This window comes from Theropithecus gelada, chromosome 1 (assembly GCF_003255815.1).
Source record: "Theropithecus gelada isolate Dixy chromosome 1, Tgel_1.0, whole genome shotgun sequence".
Lineage (NCBI taxonomy): Eukaryota > Metazoa > Chordata > Mammalia > Primates > Cercopithecidae > Theropithecus > Theropithecus gelada.
The window spans coordinates 8,878,257-8,894,988 of record NC_037668.1 but is presented as its reverse complement, the minus strand read 5'-3'; positions in this window follow the sequence as shown (position 1 = coordinate 8,894,988).

Genomic DNA, 16,732 nt, shown 5'->3' with positions numbered 1-16,732 from the left:
AAATCTAGATTGTGCGATGTTCAACAAGACAAGTGAACTCTAATAATGCCAATGTTGGTCGGGCATGGTGGCTCATGCCTATAATCCTAGCACTTTGGGAGGCTGAGGCAGGAGTATGGCTTGAGCTCAGGAGTTCAAGACCAGCCTGGGCAGCATAATGAGACCCTGTCTCTAGAGAAAACAAAGAAATTAGCTGGGCATGGTGGTGTGGGCCTGCGGTCCCAGCTATTCGGGAGGCTAAGGTGGGAGAACGGCTTAAGTCCAGGAGGTCAAGGCAGCAGCGCACTCCAGCCTGAACAACAGGGTGATACCCTGTCTCAAAATTAAATTAAATTAAAATACATGCCAGTATCCTTAACACAAAATAAGTAGTAAATAGAGGCAGGAAGCTTCTTTTAGATTAAGGGAAACTAAGAAGATATAAAAATCAGTTTTCAATGAGTAAAGTTGAATGGATCCTGGATTATTAAAATACTATAAAATAGATATTTTTAGATAGCTGGACTATATATCAAAGAATGCTATTGCGTCAATGCTAAATTATTTTAGTGTGATCATATTTTAGGAGTGTGTTATTTTTATTTATGTATTTATTTATTTTGAGACAGAGTCTCACTCTGTCGCCCAGAGTGCAGTGGCGTGATCTCAGCTCACTTTAACCTCCGCCTCCCAGGCTGAAGTGATTCTCCTGCCTTAGACTCCTGAGTAGCTGGGATTACAGGCACGCACCACGATGCCTGGCTAATTTTTGTATTGTTAGTAGAGATGGGGTTTCACCATGTTGCCCAGGCTGGTCTCGAACTCTTGACCTCAAATGATCCACTCACCTCAGCCTCTCAAAGTACTGGAATTACAGGCGTGAGCCACCGGGCCTGACCTTGTTTTGCTTTTTGAGACAGTCTTGCTCTGTCTCCCAGGCTGGAGTGCAGTGGTGTGATCTTGGCTCACTGCAACCTCCACCTCCTGGGTTCAAGCGATTCTCCTGCCTCAGCCTCCTGAGTAGCTGGGATTACAGGTGCCCAATACAATGTCCAGCTAGTAATTTTTGTATTTTTAGTAGAGACAGGGTTCTACCATGTTGGCCAGGCTGGTCTTGAACGCCTGACCTCAAGTGTTCCATCTTCTGCCTCAGCCTCCCAAAGTCCTGGGATTACAGGTGTGAGCCACCGTGCCCAGCCTGCATTTGTTTTTCGACTTCTACCTAGGCCAAATTGGGGAGCCTAGGATAACATATCAGAGTACACATATTTGTCAGGATTGCAAGTTTCTTTCAAAAACATTAACTGGTCCCCTGCTGTGTGTTCCTACTGTGTCTCCTCCATCTCCCCCTTTCCTTCTCTCTCCCAGTCTTCTTTTCTCTCTTCACTGTCTTCCCACCAGTTATCTCAAACGCCCCTGCATTTAAATGACCGTTGTCCCTGCCCTCCAGCCCTGCATATCCTAGATAAGACATCCTTTGAGCAGAAGGAAGGAGAAGAAATGCTGGTTATTTCTTCCCCATCATGTGAACATCACACACACACACACACACACACCTGAGGCTTGGACAAAAAAGGACAGATTAAAGTTAAGCCTTAGTGGATCAAGTCCACATCAGAGGCAGTCTTTGGGACAGGGTCCCAAGTGACTCTGAATTATGAAAGGCTGGTTCTGGCCCTGGCTGATAAAATGCAGAGCAGACCAAGCCTGGGATGCTAGGCCATCTGGCAGAGTTTCCAGACTGGCAGGTCCTTGCTGCTTCCTGTCCCTGGGACTGGATGTGGCTAGCAGGACCTACCAGCCATTGACAAGTGGCCCTTCGCCCCCTGGAGTGTCCAGTCCTGACTGTGCTCATCTCCAGATGCACACACCTCTGCGGTATTTGGCCATCTTGTGAATTTATTCCTCAAGTATTTACTCCTCTAATACAATCCTTGCTCCCCAGGCAGGAGCAGACTTCTCCACAGGCAGAATGGGGAGGGGATCATGGTGATAAGGAAGACTTTGGGACCCCATCCTACTGCATGCTGCCTAAAGTTTAGAACGGGCGTGTCTTAGGCACACAACACTTTTAGGGGTCTAGAGAAAGGTTTTACTTTGTTTTAATGTCAGGATAAAAATAATAAACTTTTGGAGGTCGAAGATTATAGTCTTCCTGATACCAAAGTAGTCATAAAATGTAATCTTTAGAATTTTTTATGGTGAAAGTTCTGCTCACTCCTCCTACTTCCCCGAACACGGTGCCTGGGGCCGAAGAAGATCATGTGGCCCTGAGGACAGGTTGTTGGCTCCGCTTCCCCAAACCCAGGGTGGCTAGAACCTCAGCGCCAGAAAAAAAATGAAGACCAGATGCCTCAGGACCTTTGTCCATGTCCCTTTACTCTGCTTGTGGCACCTTCTCCAGCTTCTCTCGCATGAAACAAGACAAATAAGGACAATGTGATGAGTTCTTCACAAAGCCAAATTCATACCAATTCAAGAACACTTCATTTTTGCCTGTTATTATGTCCATTTTATTTCTTTTTCTTTTTTTTTTTTTGGTATAAAAATGTCCTTTCTTCTATAAAAGTATAATAGTGGACGATATTCTCAATAAACATTATTTCACAAATGTAAAAGTTGATAACCTTTTCCTGGTCCTGACAACTCCTACCCCCAATTCCACAGACAATCTGCTGCTCTGTGAAACCCCACAGTCTGAGAAGCACTGGTTTAGATACTTTGAGTTTATCTTCAAGGCTTACCTCTCACAGGTGTGTAAAGCTAGCATGTTGGGAAGCCGACCCAGGAGGTCACTTGAGCCCAGGAGTTTTGAGGTTACAGTGAGCTATGATTGCACTACTGCACTCTAACCTGAGTGACAGAGTGAGACACTGCCTCTCAGAATAAAAAAAAAAAAAAAAAACTTACCTCTTATGTCATCCTTTCTGAAGCCCTCTCTAACCCCAGAGCTCTGGAGGACCCTGTATCACTTCCACCTTAATACTCACTTTCTGTTTGCTCGTTAGCATTTCTCGGCTGTCTCCCCTCCTAGACATTTCTGGAAGACAAAACTGTACCTTACTTCTTCATGTCTCCTCTCCTTAGCATGGTGCCTGCCACACAGTAGCTGCTCAATCAATCTTTGTTGAATGAATAAATATACTAATTCCCAGAAAAATTAAGTTAATGGATAGAGTATCTTCAGCTTTTAGTTTTCTCTCTCTACATTTTTATTAAATTGTTGGCACCTGTTATTCCTTGTCCACTGGCCAGTGCTAGCAGATGACAGAAAGAATTAGTAAGTAACAAATGAATATTAATGGACCGAGACATCGCCGACAGTGCTTAGTTTGACAGCTTTTTTCTATGGACAGGTGTTTGGGCTTATGGTTGTGGTTTTATATTATGTGATAGTATCTGTAAGTTTAAATAAATTTAACTTTTTTTTTTCCCCCAAGACAGTCTTACTCTGTCACCCCGGCTGGGGTGCAGTGGCACAATCTCAGCTCACTGCAACCTCTGCCTCCTAGGTTCAAGCAATTCTCCTGCCTGAGCCTCCCAAGTGACTGGGATTATAGGCACGTGCCATCACGCCCAGCTAATTTTTGTATTCTTAGTAGAGACAGGGTTTCACCACGTTGTCCAGGCTGGTCTCAAACTCTTGACCTCACAATCTGCTAGCCTCGGCCTCCCAGACTGCTGGGATTACAGGTGTGAGCCACCATGCCTGGCCCAAATTTAACATTTTCAAGCAACTTAAGCATAAAGTAGCTAAATATGTAATTTTGTGCTAATTCATAGGCAGTATTTTGAACTTAAATATATCAATATTTCATGGTGTTCTGCAAAGGGTACCATCACTGATTGGAGGAGTCCCACTGTATGAAAATGTTGAAGGTCTGGGTGCGGTGGCTCAGGCCTGTAATCTCAGCACTTTGGGAGGCCAAGGTGGGAGGATTGCTGGAGCCCAGGAGTTCAAGACCAGCCTGGGTAATATGACAAGACCTTGTCTTGACCAAAAAAATAAATTAAAAGAAAATTAGCCAAAAGAAAATTAGCCAAATGTGGTGGAATATATCTGTAATCCCAGATACTCAGGAGGCTGAGGTGGGAGGATCGCCTGAGCTGAGATTGAGGCTGCAGTGTGCTATGATTTGCACCACTGCACTCCAGCATGGGCAACAGAGCAAGACTGTGTCTCCAAAAAAAAAAAAAAGTGTTGGAGACTAGAGAAATAGTACTGTCCTGGTGCAAATTTGAACTCTGGGGGAAGATTTTAATTGGAATGAGGGCTCTCTGAAGCTCCAGGGAGCCTAAATGAAGTGGGTGGGACACAGAGAAAAGGGCTAAAAAGGCTTGCCTGAGGCCAAGGCAGATTCTCTGTCTTGATGCTGCCTCTCATTGCTTGGGTCTGAGAATGTAATTCTCTCTTGTTTATTCTTGCCGAGGCTTTAGATGTGTTCATGTTAAACATCTGCGTATACTGAGGGTGTGGCAAATGACTAAAAGAATTAGTTATTATTGGATAAAAAAGAAATGCCTTCAGTCCCCCTGCTAAAGATAACTCTTCCCAGATTCAGCTCTGACCATGTTACTTTCCTATTAAAAAAAAAAAAAAAAAAAAGTCTCTAGGGGCTGCCATTTCCAACCTAAGCAAACCCACATTTCTTGGCCTACCATTTAAGGCTTCTCAAATCCTGACCCAATGTAACTTTCCAACATTATTTTCATTACCCCCCTCCACACTCTATAAGTCAGCCAAACCAATCTTACCACGGAGTTTTCCAGACCAGTCCACTTTCTTGCCTGTATGTTTATTATTACTGCTGTTCCCTCCTTCTTTTCTTTCTTTTCTTTTTTTTTTTGGAGACAGAGTCTCCGTCACCTAGGCTGGAGCGCAGTGGCACGATCTCAGCTCACTGCAACCTCCACCTCCCAGATTCAAGTGATTCTCATGCCTCAGCCTCCTTAGTAGCTGGGATTACAGGTGTGCACCACCACACCTGGCTAATTTTTGTGTTTTTAGTAGAGACGGGGTTTCAACATGTTGGCCAAGCTGATCTTGAACTCCTGGCCTCAAGTGATTCACCCGCCTCAGCCTCCCAAAATGCTGGGATTACAGGCATGAGCCACTGTGCCAGGCCTACTGTTCCCTATTTTCTAGTCCTTACTTCCTTGATTGACACTACCCCAGCTTCTCCAAATGGATGTTTTCACCATCTTCTTTGACTTCCTATATCTCTTTCAAGGCACTAAACATATTCTGCTTTCTAGAATAGTAATTTTGATATTCTTATTATCCCAGTTTACAATGCACACACATATATATTTGTCATAAGATATTCATGGTGAGGAAGTTTTATACTTCTGTGTCTAATACTGTGCCTGGTACATTGTTCTCATTGTATCTATATTGCAGTGAATTGAATTTGTGTTCTCAATGGTCCCAAGCTGAATTCTGTATCTATTTTACTAATGATCTATGTATCACAATTCTTCCCACTGTAAATCACAGACGAACCAACAAGAAAAGGCATAGTCGACAAGGGAAATTATAACAATATTTCACATATTAAGAAGGCTGGGCCGGGCGCAGTGGCTCAAGCCTGTAATCCCAGCACTTTGGGAGGCCGAGATGGGCGGATCACGAGGTCAGGAGATCGAGACCATCCTGGCTAACACGGTGAAACCCCGTCTCTACTAAAATATACAAAAAACTAGCCGGGCGCGGTGGCGGGCGCCTGTAGTCCCAGCTACTCGGGAGGCTGAGGCAGGAGAATGGCGTGAACCCGGGAGGCGGAGCTTGCAGTGAGCTGAGATCCGGCCACTGCACTCCAGTCTGGGCGGCAGAGCGAGACTCCGTCTCAAAAAAAAAAAAAAAAAAAAAAAAGAAGGCTGGGCTGGGCGGGGTGGCTCACGCCTGTAATCCCAGCACGTTAGGAGGCCGAGGCCGGTGGATCATGAGGTCGGGAGATCGAGACCATCCTGGCTAACACAGTGAAACTCCGTCTCTACTAAAAATACAAAAAATTAGCCGGGCGTGGTGGCGGCCGCCTGTAGTCCCAGCTACTCAAGAGGCTGAGGCAGGAGAATGGCATGAACCCAGGAGGCGAAGCTTGCAGTGAGCCAAGATAGTGCCACTGCACTCCAGCCTGGGTGATAGAGCGAGACTCTGTCTCAAAAAAAAAAAAAGAAGTCTGGAGACAGGGAGGCTCCAGGATTGAATTCAGTGGTTCGGGGACTCATTACAGAACTGCCTTCTTCAGCCTGTGGGCCACCCTTCGTACTGGTAACATGTGACTGCTGCAGATCCAGTTTCAACACACAGAGCAAAGAAAAGAAACAGAAGAAACATTCCTTCCGTGATTCTCTTGTTATCAGAAAGGAAAATATTTTCTAAGAGACTACCAGCAGATGTCCTGTCACATATTGTTGGTCAGAATTGTAACACATGTTTGTACCTAAAAGAATTGCTGGCCAAGGAAATAAAACTATCTTGATTGGTCCACACTAACCAAGATGAACAGCCTTGGTCAGGGAAAAGACTCAGATTCCCCCAAGCACATGACCACCACATATCTGAACAAAAGAGAAAGTAAGAAATGACTTTGTTTAGGCATGATAGTGCCAGCCAAGATCTCTCTACATTACAGGCTATATCAAGCCTGAGCCCATCAGAACAGGAGTCTTGAGCTCCTGGATGTAATGAGTAAGTTGGGAGCCCTTGCCTCCTACAAGAAGATAATAACAATGGATACTGTTCATTTCTAGATGAGAATTTCTTATCTTCTTTCTCCTCAACGTTCCAACAACCCCAACAACCCTCCCCCATCCTCAAGCTCAGCCAATGACCTTGCTGAGAAAACATAAGCAAAGAAGTTTTATGTTCTTCTACCTACGTGTGACCACCAACTTATGTCAGTGCCCACATATTCTGCCTTTCCTCTCACATTATATAAGATTCATCCTTGCTCCCAGTTAAAGCCAATGCCTTCAACGGGTCCCATTCCCACTCATCTATTCAAGGATATCATCCAGCAAATCTTTTTTTCTCTATTCTTCATCACTTGATTTTCCTCTCTCTACTAGATCTTTCATATCTATAAATAATATGCTCTCAATCTTAAAACCTGTCTCTTAACTGCAGATCCTTTTACCACTATGGACCCATTTCCCCATTTTTCTTTATATGAGAGTTCCTTAAAAGGGTTATCTATAGCCTTGGTTTTAATTCTTCTCCTCTCATTCTTTAACTCCTCCTAAGCAGGCTTCCACACTTTGCACTCTAGTAAAATTGTTTCTCTCAATGTAACCAAAGATGTGCCTTGACTAAATTCAATGATTAATTCTCAGTCCTCATCTTAGTTGATTAGGTAGCAGTATCCAACACAATTGCTTCCTCATTTCTCCCAGAGACACATTCTGTACTTGGTTTTTCAGGACACCAAACATGCCTGGTTTTCCTTCTGTTGTACTGACTTTTGGGGATTCCTCTTCCTTTCTAAATGTTATGGTTCCCCAAGGCTCAGTCCTTAAACTTCTCTACCTTTACTCACTTCCTTGCTGTTTTTATCAGTTTCATGACTTTATCATCTATATGCTCATTAATTCCTGAATTGTGTTTTCAGCCTGGACATGTTCCCTGGATTCTAGACTCAGGCATCCAACAGCCTACTTGAAATCCTAATTTGAATGTGCACAAGGCATCTCAAATTTAACATGATTGTACCAGTTATATATTGCTACATAATTAAACTCTGAAGTTTAGTGGCAATTTAGGCTGAGTTCAGCTAGGTGGTTCTTCTGTTCTTGCCTTGGGTCATTCACGTGACTGAAGTCTTTTGGAGATTTACTGGATGGTTTAAGATGTCCTTGCTTACATGTCTGGATATTAGTTGAGCCTATTGACCAGGGCATTTTGGCTGTCCTCCATATGGTTCTTCAGTAGAATTCCTTTTAAGGCCAAAGCAGCATTCTAAGAGGGCAAGTCCCAGTATATAAGGCCCAGTACATGACTCACTGGGGACTATTAAGGTAATAATCTCTCACAATATCCAAAACATAATTCATAACATCTACCACCTGCTCCATCTCATCCACCCCCAAATTTGCTCCACTTACAATTTTCCTCATCTTAGCAAATAGCCACTCCATCCTTTCCATTGCTCAGGCCAAAAACCTCAGAGACATTTTTGAACTCCTCTCTTGTTTTCACAATTCCTTTCACAAATCCATCATCAAACTCTTACAGCTCTTCCTTAAAAATGATATCCTGAATCCAACCCCTTATCACCACCTCCTTCTCTACTACCTAGTCCAAGCCACCACCATCTTTCACCTGGCTTATTGCACTGACCTTTAACTGGTTTCCCTACTGACACTCTTGATCCCCCATAGCCTACTTGCAGCACAGCAGCCAGAGCAATCCTCTTAAAATGTGAATCAGATTCTATCATTCCTCTCCTTAAAACTCCCCAGAGTTTTCAATGGCTAACAAGTTCCTACATGATTGCACTCCCTGCTGCACCTCCCCTCCTTTGTACACGCACCATTGCCTTTCCTGCCCCACTTCCTACTACTGTCCCTCCCCCACTGAGCTCCAGCCCACCAACCTCCTAGATATTTCTCAATCATACTGGGTGTACTCTTGACTCAGGACCTTGGAACTTGCAGTTCCCTCTGCCCAGAATGCTCTTCCCTTCAACATTTGCATGCTTGGCTCTTTCACCTCCTTTAGGTCTTTAACCAAAAAATTACATTTGCCGGGTGTCTGTGCTGCTCTGTTTAAAACTGCAACCCCTCTTCTCCTAGCACTCCTTTATGCCCTCTCTGGCTTTATTTTTCTCCTTTCACTTTTGATCATCTGATGTGCTATATATTTTATTTATTTACTTGTTTATTGTCTGTCTCCCCCTGCTAGAATGTTACCTCCATGAGGGCAAGATTTTCTTCCTGTCTCTTTTGTTCACTCAGCATCTGGAATAGAGCCTGGCATGTAGTAGGTGTATAATTCACTGAGCATTTACTATGTGCTATGTATTTCACCTAGTGTGTTATTCCTGCATTCCTCACACTAACCCCAATATCTACAATATGGGGGAAAAGCACTATGATATCTCCTTATATAAAGCAGGTGCCATTATCTTCATTTTGCCAATAAGGAAACCAAGGCTGGCTATGTCACCCAGGCTGGAGTGCAGTGGCACCATCATAGCTCACTGAAGCCTTGACTTCCTGGCCTCAAGCCATCCAAGTAGCCAGGAGACAGGCACATGCCACCACGCAGGACTAATTTTAAATTTTTGGGGAGATGAGTTCTCCCTATGTTGCCGAGGCTGGTCTTGAACTCTTGAGCTCAAGGGATTCTCTTGCCTCGGCCTCCCAAAGTGCTAGAATTACAGTCATGAGGCACCACACCCTGCCTGAACTCTAAACTAGTAAGCTGAACTATCATTTGCCTTTTTTGATGTTATCTTATGCCCCAGAGACAGGGCTGGCGGCTCTGTGGCCTTCTGATCGGCATCTTTGTGTGGTGTGACTTCTGACTGCCTTTCTGTGACTCCATTGCTTACCCGAGTCAACAGTTATGAAAGAAAAGGAGGAGATGGAGGAGGAAAAGGAAGGGGAAGAGATAGAGAAGAAAGAACTGGAAGAGAAAGACGGAAGAGGTGGTGGGGTGATGGGGTCAGGAAACATCAGCTGCCTCTCAGTCTATGGTACAGTACTGGACTGCACAGCCAGTACTCAGGGAAGGGGGACTCCGTGTGCCCCACTCCATGTCCCCAGCTCACAGCACTCCTTTCAAATCCCACTATTATGTCTGTCCTTTTATTCTCTCATGCTAAAGACTGGATTCCCAGGCAGAAAACAAGCTTTTTAATAAGCAGCAGTTGCTGAACTTTCGGAAGAAATCTAACTCCATCCCAGCTCCACTTCCAGGTGGCTTTGCTCCTTCCCTTCCCCCAGAGCTGGCCTCAGGCAAGATTAGGTCACACTCAGATCTGGGGTGGGGCTCAGAAAAGGCTGCAAACCCCCACCCCTACACAGGCTGAAATGGCTCTGTGGTGGGTGAGGATGAAAGGGAACCACTGAATGACATCTGGTGGCCAGAAGCAGGCTGGGGGAACCACTGCTGAGTCTCACAAGTCAGCCATTGTTGCAATGGAGGCTACTTTGGTTCTGTGGCTGAAGCATACACACACACATGTTTAAAGAAAAAAAAAAAATTGTTTTTAAACAGTCCAGGACCAAGACAGATGGCTGTGGCTGATAGTTTCTGGAGAAAAATAGCAATTCCTGTGTTTGGGTTATCATATGATAGGTCACAAAGAAAAGGGGCTTTGTTCTATGATTGGTTTCTCTAGTCAATTAAATGTTTAATATCGGCCACGAGGTTCCTGCTGTTTAAGTAGAGATACTTCAGATAAATTTCACAGATGTGTGTGGATGCTTAATTTAAAGTTCTCTCTTTGTTCTTTCTTTCTCTCTTCTGTTCTTTCCTTCTTTGTACTCCCTTTATTTTCCTCTTTCTTCCCCTTATTCTCCTTTATTTTTTTTTCTCTCTCTCTTTTCTCTCTCTCTCCCTTGTTCTCTCTTCTCTCCTCTTTCTCTCTTCCTTCTTTCTTTTTCCTTTCTTTCCCTTCTGGTCCTCCCTTTGTTCCTTTCTTTTCCCAATTTTTCTTCTCTGGTTCATCCTCTCTCCTCCTAGCTGTCTCATTTTTATGTTCCTCTGTACTTCTTCTTCTATAAATAGCATATTATAAGTGAGGGGAAAAGGGAGAAGATGCGGGGGTCATGGACGATAGTAGAAATTACACATGACTATGAAAGATGAGTGTTAACATCCACATGTGATAATTTGTGCTGTGAACTTAAGGTACATCTGTGGGCTCCTAAATACAGTCAGCATGACCCAAGCTGGGAGGAAATGCTGCTTTGGGGTAAGTCCCAAGGGCTGGGCACGGGATTTGTGGGTGGCACAAAAGAGGGTAATCAGTAACTAAGGCTCTTGGGTACAAGTAGCTACAAAACTTTTGAATTCTTACTTTTTGTGTGAACCATCCATCTAAAGCAGCTAGGGAGAGAGGCACATGCCATGGCCAGCGTCACCCAAATGAAAGCTCATGAAATACCCCCAACGCTGGTTGCTACAGCTTTCCTCTAGGGGCTGGAGGTCTGCTCTGTGAGCTTGAGTGTATAGTCTGGTGTATTTGTTCATTTAACGACTCCTTTATCCATTCCATAAAGATTTAGTTGAGACTAGGTGCAATGGCTTATGCTTATCATCCCAACTCTTTGGGAGGCCAAGGTGAGAGGATTGCTTGAGTCCAGGAGTTCAAGACCAGCCCTAAAAACATAGTGAGACCTTATCTCTACAAAAATATTTAAAAATTAACTGGGTTTTGTGGTGCATGCCTGTAGTCTCAGCTACTTGGGGGGCTGAGGTGGGAGGATCATTTGAGCCCAGGAGGTTGAGGCAGCAGTGAGCCGAGATCACACCCCATGTCCAATCCAATCCACTTTACTCCACTCCTGGGTAACAGAGCGAGACCCTGTCTCCAAAAAAAAAAAACAAAACAAAACAAAAAAAACTTTAGTGGAGTGCCTGCTATGTGCCAGGCATAGTATAGGGAGCAGAAGACATAGTCATATCAGGCGGCCTCTGACCTCAAGAAACTCAGTAGGTAAAACATGGATTAAAAAAAATAATCTAAGTAAAAAATAACCTAAGTGGAAAAGTGCTACCTTAGAGGAAGGTCTATACTAAACACAGAGCTTTCATAGATGATTAACTCAATTCTGGACGGACAGGAGGAGGGATACTTCTCAGAGAAACTCATGCTTTGGTTGTTCCTACAAGAAGGGTGGGAGTTTGCCAAGTTGATGGGCAGCAAAAGGAGGAAGGGCATACTGGCAAACTACCTAGCACATGCAAAGGCATGTCCAGGAAGCCATAGATAACTGGTAAGAGCAGGATATAGTAGGATCAAAAGCATAGGGAAAATGGAGAAAGATCAAGGGGGGTTGGAAGGCCCTTTAACCCATTCTAAGGAGTTTGAACCTTCTTTAAGCAATTGGCAGCCCCAGAAGTGTCACCTCTATATTTTAGAAAGATGCATACTTTAGAATGACAGTTGGGCAGGGACTGAGATCATTACCTGGGAGATAGGTGGGAGACTATGATAATAGTCTAGAGAGAGGTGATGAAGGCTTGATCTAGGGCAAAAGCCATGAAAATAGAAAGAAACAGACAGCTTCCAAAGAAGTTAAGGAGGTAGAATTGCTAGTCCCTGGTCGCTAATTGCCTATGGAAGTGAGAAGTCTAAAATTAATCCAAAGGCTCTGGCTTATGTGATTGAGTGAAAAGTGGTATCATCAACTAAGATAGGAAATTGAGGAAAAAAGTAGTTTAGAGGGGCAAATAATGAGCTGAGTTTGGGGCACGTTCAGTAGAAGATCTGGTGACATTGAGGTGGAACATTTCAAAAGGCAGTTGGCTCGATAGGTGTAAAACACAGAAAAAACGACTGGGCTGAAAATGCCAATTAAAGAACTGTCTACTGAGAGAGAGAAGGAAAAACCATGTGGGTTGGGGGAGAATGGGGTCATACAGAAAGCACATGGAGGTGAAGAGCTATGCCGAGCTTTTTCTCACACCCCATGTCTAGTTCCATTCACTGTATATTCTGAATTCATTTCCCACCACCTCCATCATCACCACTTTACACTAAGCCTCTATCATCTCTCACCTGGACCATTCAATAACCTATTAATTGGTTTCCTTCCTTCTATTTTTGCTTCCTTACAGTCTATTTTCTATACAAAAGCCAAACTGACTTTTATACAATTAAGTAAATTAAGTTATACCACTTCACGGCTCCAAGGCATCAAATGGCTTCCTTTGACACAGAGACTAAAACCTAAAATCCCTTAAGACTCAACATGATCTGACCTTCACCTTCACCTTCCTCTTTGACCTCACCTACCACCTCTTACTCTTGTTCCCTCTGCTCCTGCCAGAGAATTTCTATCTTTTTAGCATGCCAACCTTATTCCTGCCCCAGGGCCTTTGTACTTGCTATCCTCTTGGCCTGGAATGTTCTTGCCCCAGATCTTAATACGATTTTGAGTTTCTGTGCAAATTTTCAAGTCTGAATTTTATTTCTTTGAAGAGGCAGCCTCTGACCTCAAGAAACAAGCAAGCCTAGTTGTTTTATTGGCTGTGCTGGATGATTTCAGTATCTCAGGGTTTTGTGGGCCTTCCTGGTTATACCTGACTACATGCTGGAAATTCCATTTTGGAATAATTTGAAGCTTAGAGTGATAGGGTTTTCCTCTTGACTCTTCCAGGTACCTGGCACTCCTCCTTGTCTGGAACCACTTTAACCCAAGTTCTAGGCTCAAGATCTCTTGTACTATCCAGGTGACTTGAAGTCAGGTTACAAGTCTGAGTAAGAGCTGGTTTATTTCTGCTTCACATTTACCCAGAAGATGCAGCTGCTAAGGGGCCCCAGCTTCAAGCACAGAGTCCCCGTCTTCTTCCTAGGCTTTGAGGTTTGTTCCCCTTGCCTTATGAGGTCAAAAGACAGCTTTTGCAGATATTTATTCCAATCCATAGATGTCCTCATGGCAACGGTGGCTTTCAGTGATGGTCCTCCTCTTCTCCTACTTTTTGCCTGGCAATTCTTCACCACTAATAACTATTTTTTCACATTATTTAAATTTTGTCCAGTTTTTTTTAGTTGATCTCAGTGGGAACATTGGTACAAATGTCCCGGTCTGATATTAAAAGCAGAAGTCGGCTGGGTGCAGTGGCTCATGCCTGTAATTCCAGCGCTTTGGGAGGCTGAGGTGGGTGGATCACAAGGTCAGGTGTTCGAGACCAGCCTGGCCAACATAGTAAAACCCTGTCTCTACTAAAAATACAAAAAATTAGCTGGGCATGGTGGTGGGCACCTGTAATCCCAGCTACTGGGGAGGCTGAGGCAGGAGAATCACTTGAACCTGGGAGGCAGAGGTTGCAGTGAGCTGAGATCGCGCCACTGCACTCCAACCTGGGCGACAGTGTGAGACTCTCTCAAAAAAAAAAAAAAAAAAAAGCAAGAGTCCTTCTTCTCTCAGATCTTCCATGATTCTTTCTTTCATTCAGATCTCTGTGTAAGTATTATTTCTTCAGAGATGCCATTCTGATCACCCCATCACAAACAGCCACCTCCAAAATTAGCCAGGTGTGGTGGTGTGAGCCTGTAGTCCCAGTTACTTGGGAAGCTAAGGCAGGAGGATCACTTGAGCCCAGGAGTTCCAGGCTGCAGTGAACTATGATTGCACCTCTACATTCCAGCCTGGGTGGCAAAGTAAGACCCTACCTTTAAAAAAACAAAAACAAAAAACACCCCAGCCACCTCCATTCCTATGATCTCTGTTTCATTTTGCTTCATAGCATTTATCACATCTGCAACTGATTGCATATTTGTTTGCCTACTTGTTTATTGTCTTTCCAACTAGAACTTATTCATTCAACAAATATTTGTTGATCACATCCTATGTGCTAGGCATTATTCTAGGCATTGGACCTACACTAGAGAACAAGACAGACCAGATTCCAGCCCACAGGCAGCTTACATACCCAGGGGAAGATGGACTACAAACGGAGAAACTAATGAAGAATGTAAACTCATGAGGATAGGAAACTTACCTGCTTTCTTTACCATCCCTGGGCATAGAACAGTGCTTTATGTTAACTGAATTTATTTTTTTAAAGTTTTTGTCCTGATGTTATTTTTCAGTATTATTGAATCCCTGGTATTTCGACTGTACTATCGGTATACTGCTTTTCCCCTCTGAAATATGTGGCATTTCAAGCATGTTAAGGGTTAAACACACTTGCATGTCAGCCTGGAAATATAATCACCATTTATTATATTACTGTTATGGGAAAATATGTTCTGAGTTCCAAATAATTAACTTCCAAGTGAACTTTTGGAAACTGACAGCCAAATTCATATATATTTGGGTGAGATTTGCCAATGTCTTTGCACTGTTTTACAGGGAGAGGCAACGTGCCAGCCAGATCAGGCCAGACAGGCCTGGCGACTAGTAGGGTAACAGATGTCTCAGAAAAAACACCCCATCTAGAAGGCTCCATTCTGCTACAATCTCATGGTTGTTTGGATTCTTAGAATCTCAGATCTATGGTGACACACTTTTCCCTGTGCAAGGACAGACGCTCTGTGATCAAACTAACATCTTTCCTTTGGAGAGGCCAAGCCAAATTCTTACGAGTCCTCCACCTGGACCACAGCATGGTCGAAAGTGGCAGCCAGCCCAGGCAGACAGCCCAGCTGCCCTGGGACGTTGAGAGAGAGAGATTGGGGGTCAGCCAATCTAATTCAGAAAAGCTACTCCAACGCGACAAGCATCATGGCTTTCAGCCTGCCCACAGGTTTGGGTTCTTTAAATTCTTTAGCAAAGGGAGGGAGCCCATACAGGGAAGAGCACTGGCCAAGAGCCAGAGCTAGATGTAAGGAGACATAGATCCAAGGCTATCGGATTAAGAAAAAAATCAGGATTTGGTGAGATTTTGGAAAAGACGAATGGAGAGTCATTAAATGCTCAAGCTTTGGGACTGGGAAAGATCGGGAGCCTGTTGACCATGGTGAGGACTAAGTTCAGAATGGAATATTGGTAGAAGAGATGAGCTCCTCTGATTCTTTTTATCTGGGGTCAAGTTATGTAGTTGAGGGAATTCTCAATCCCAATAAAAAATGAACTTGGACAGAGGGGATGGGATCATGAATCTGAAAATCTGTCACAAAATGTTGACCTGAAAGACCCCTTTTAAAAGTCTTCTTAGACTAGTCTCAGAAATATGTTCAGAAATAAGATCTTCTAAGTGGGGCCTGGGAATCTGCACTTTAAATGCTTTGGGAGTAACTCATGCACAGCCAGTTTGGGACTTTCTCACTAGTCTAATCAACCTTTTTTTTTTTTTTGAGACAGAGTTTCGCTCTTGCACCCATTGTGCGATGGCGCAATCTCAGCTCACTACAACCTCCGCCTCCTGGGTTCAAGCGATTCTCCTGCCTCAACCTCCCAAGTAGCTGGGATTGCAGTTGCACGCCACCATGCTCAGCTAATGTTTTGTATTTTTAGTAGAGACAGGGTTTCACCATGTTGGCCAGGCTGGTCTAGAACTTCTGACCTCAGGTGATCCACCCGCCTCAGGCTTCCAAAGTGCTCGGATTACAGGTATGAGCCACCGTGCCTGGTCATCACCCTCATTTTACAGCAGAAACTTGGGTCCAGAGAGGTCAAAACACAGCATAAGCAGCAGACCCTGAACTGGAAGCTAGAATTTCTGACTCCTGGTTTCCTGCTCCTTAGACCATGTAAAGTACATGATTCGTGAAGAGAATAGCTAATGAACACTGAGAACTAAACAGCAGGCATTTTACTAAGTTCTGTCCATATATCAACTCATTTAATCGTTCCAGCCTCCCTTTGAGAGCAGGTGGTATTTGTTATTCCCTTTTACAAATGAGGAACCTAGAGTAAGAGAGGTTAAGTAATTTGACCGGAGTTCGGTGTCAATAAGTGCAGATCTGGGACACAAGCCCAGGCATTTGTCTTCAGATTCGCTCTTCACCGTCAGCCAAGAAAATAAGCTAACACAGCACAGGAGTTTTGTGAAGAAAGGAGAACGTTAGCTGAATACAATTGTATTTCCCCCTCTGGGATAAAGTAGTCTTCGAAGCTCCATGAGGGGGCAAAT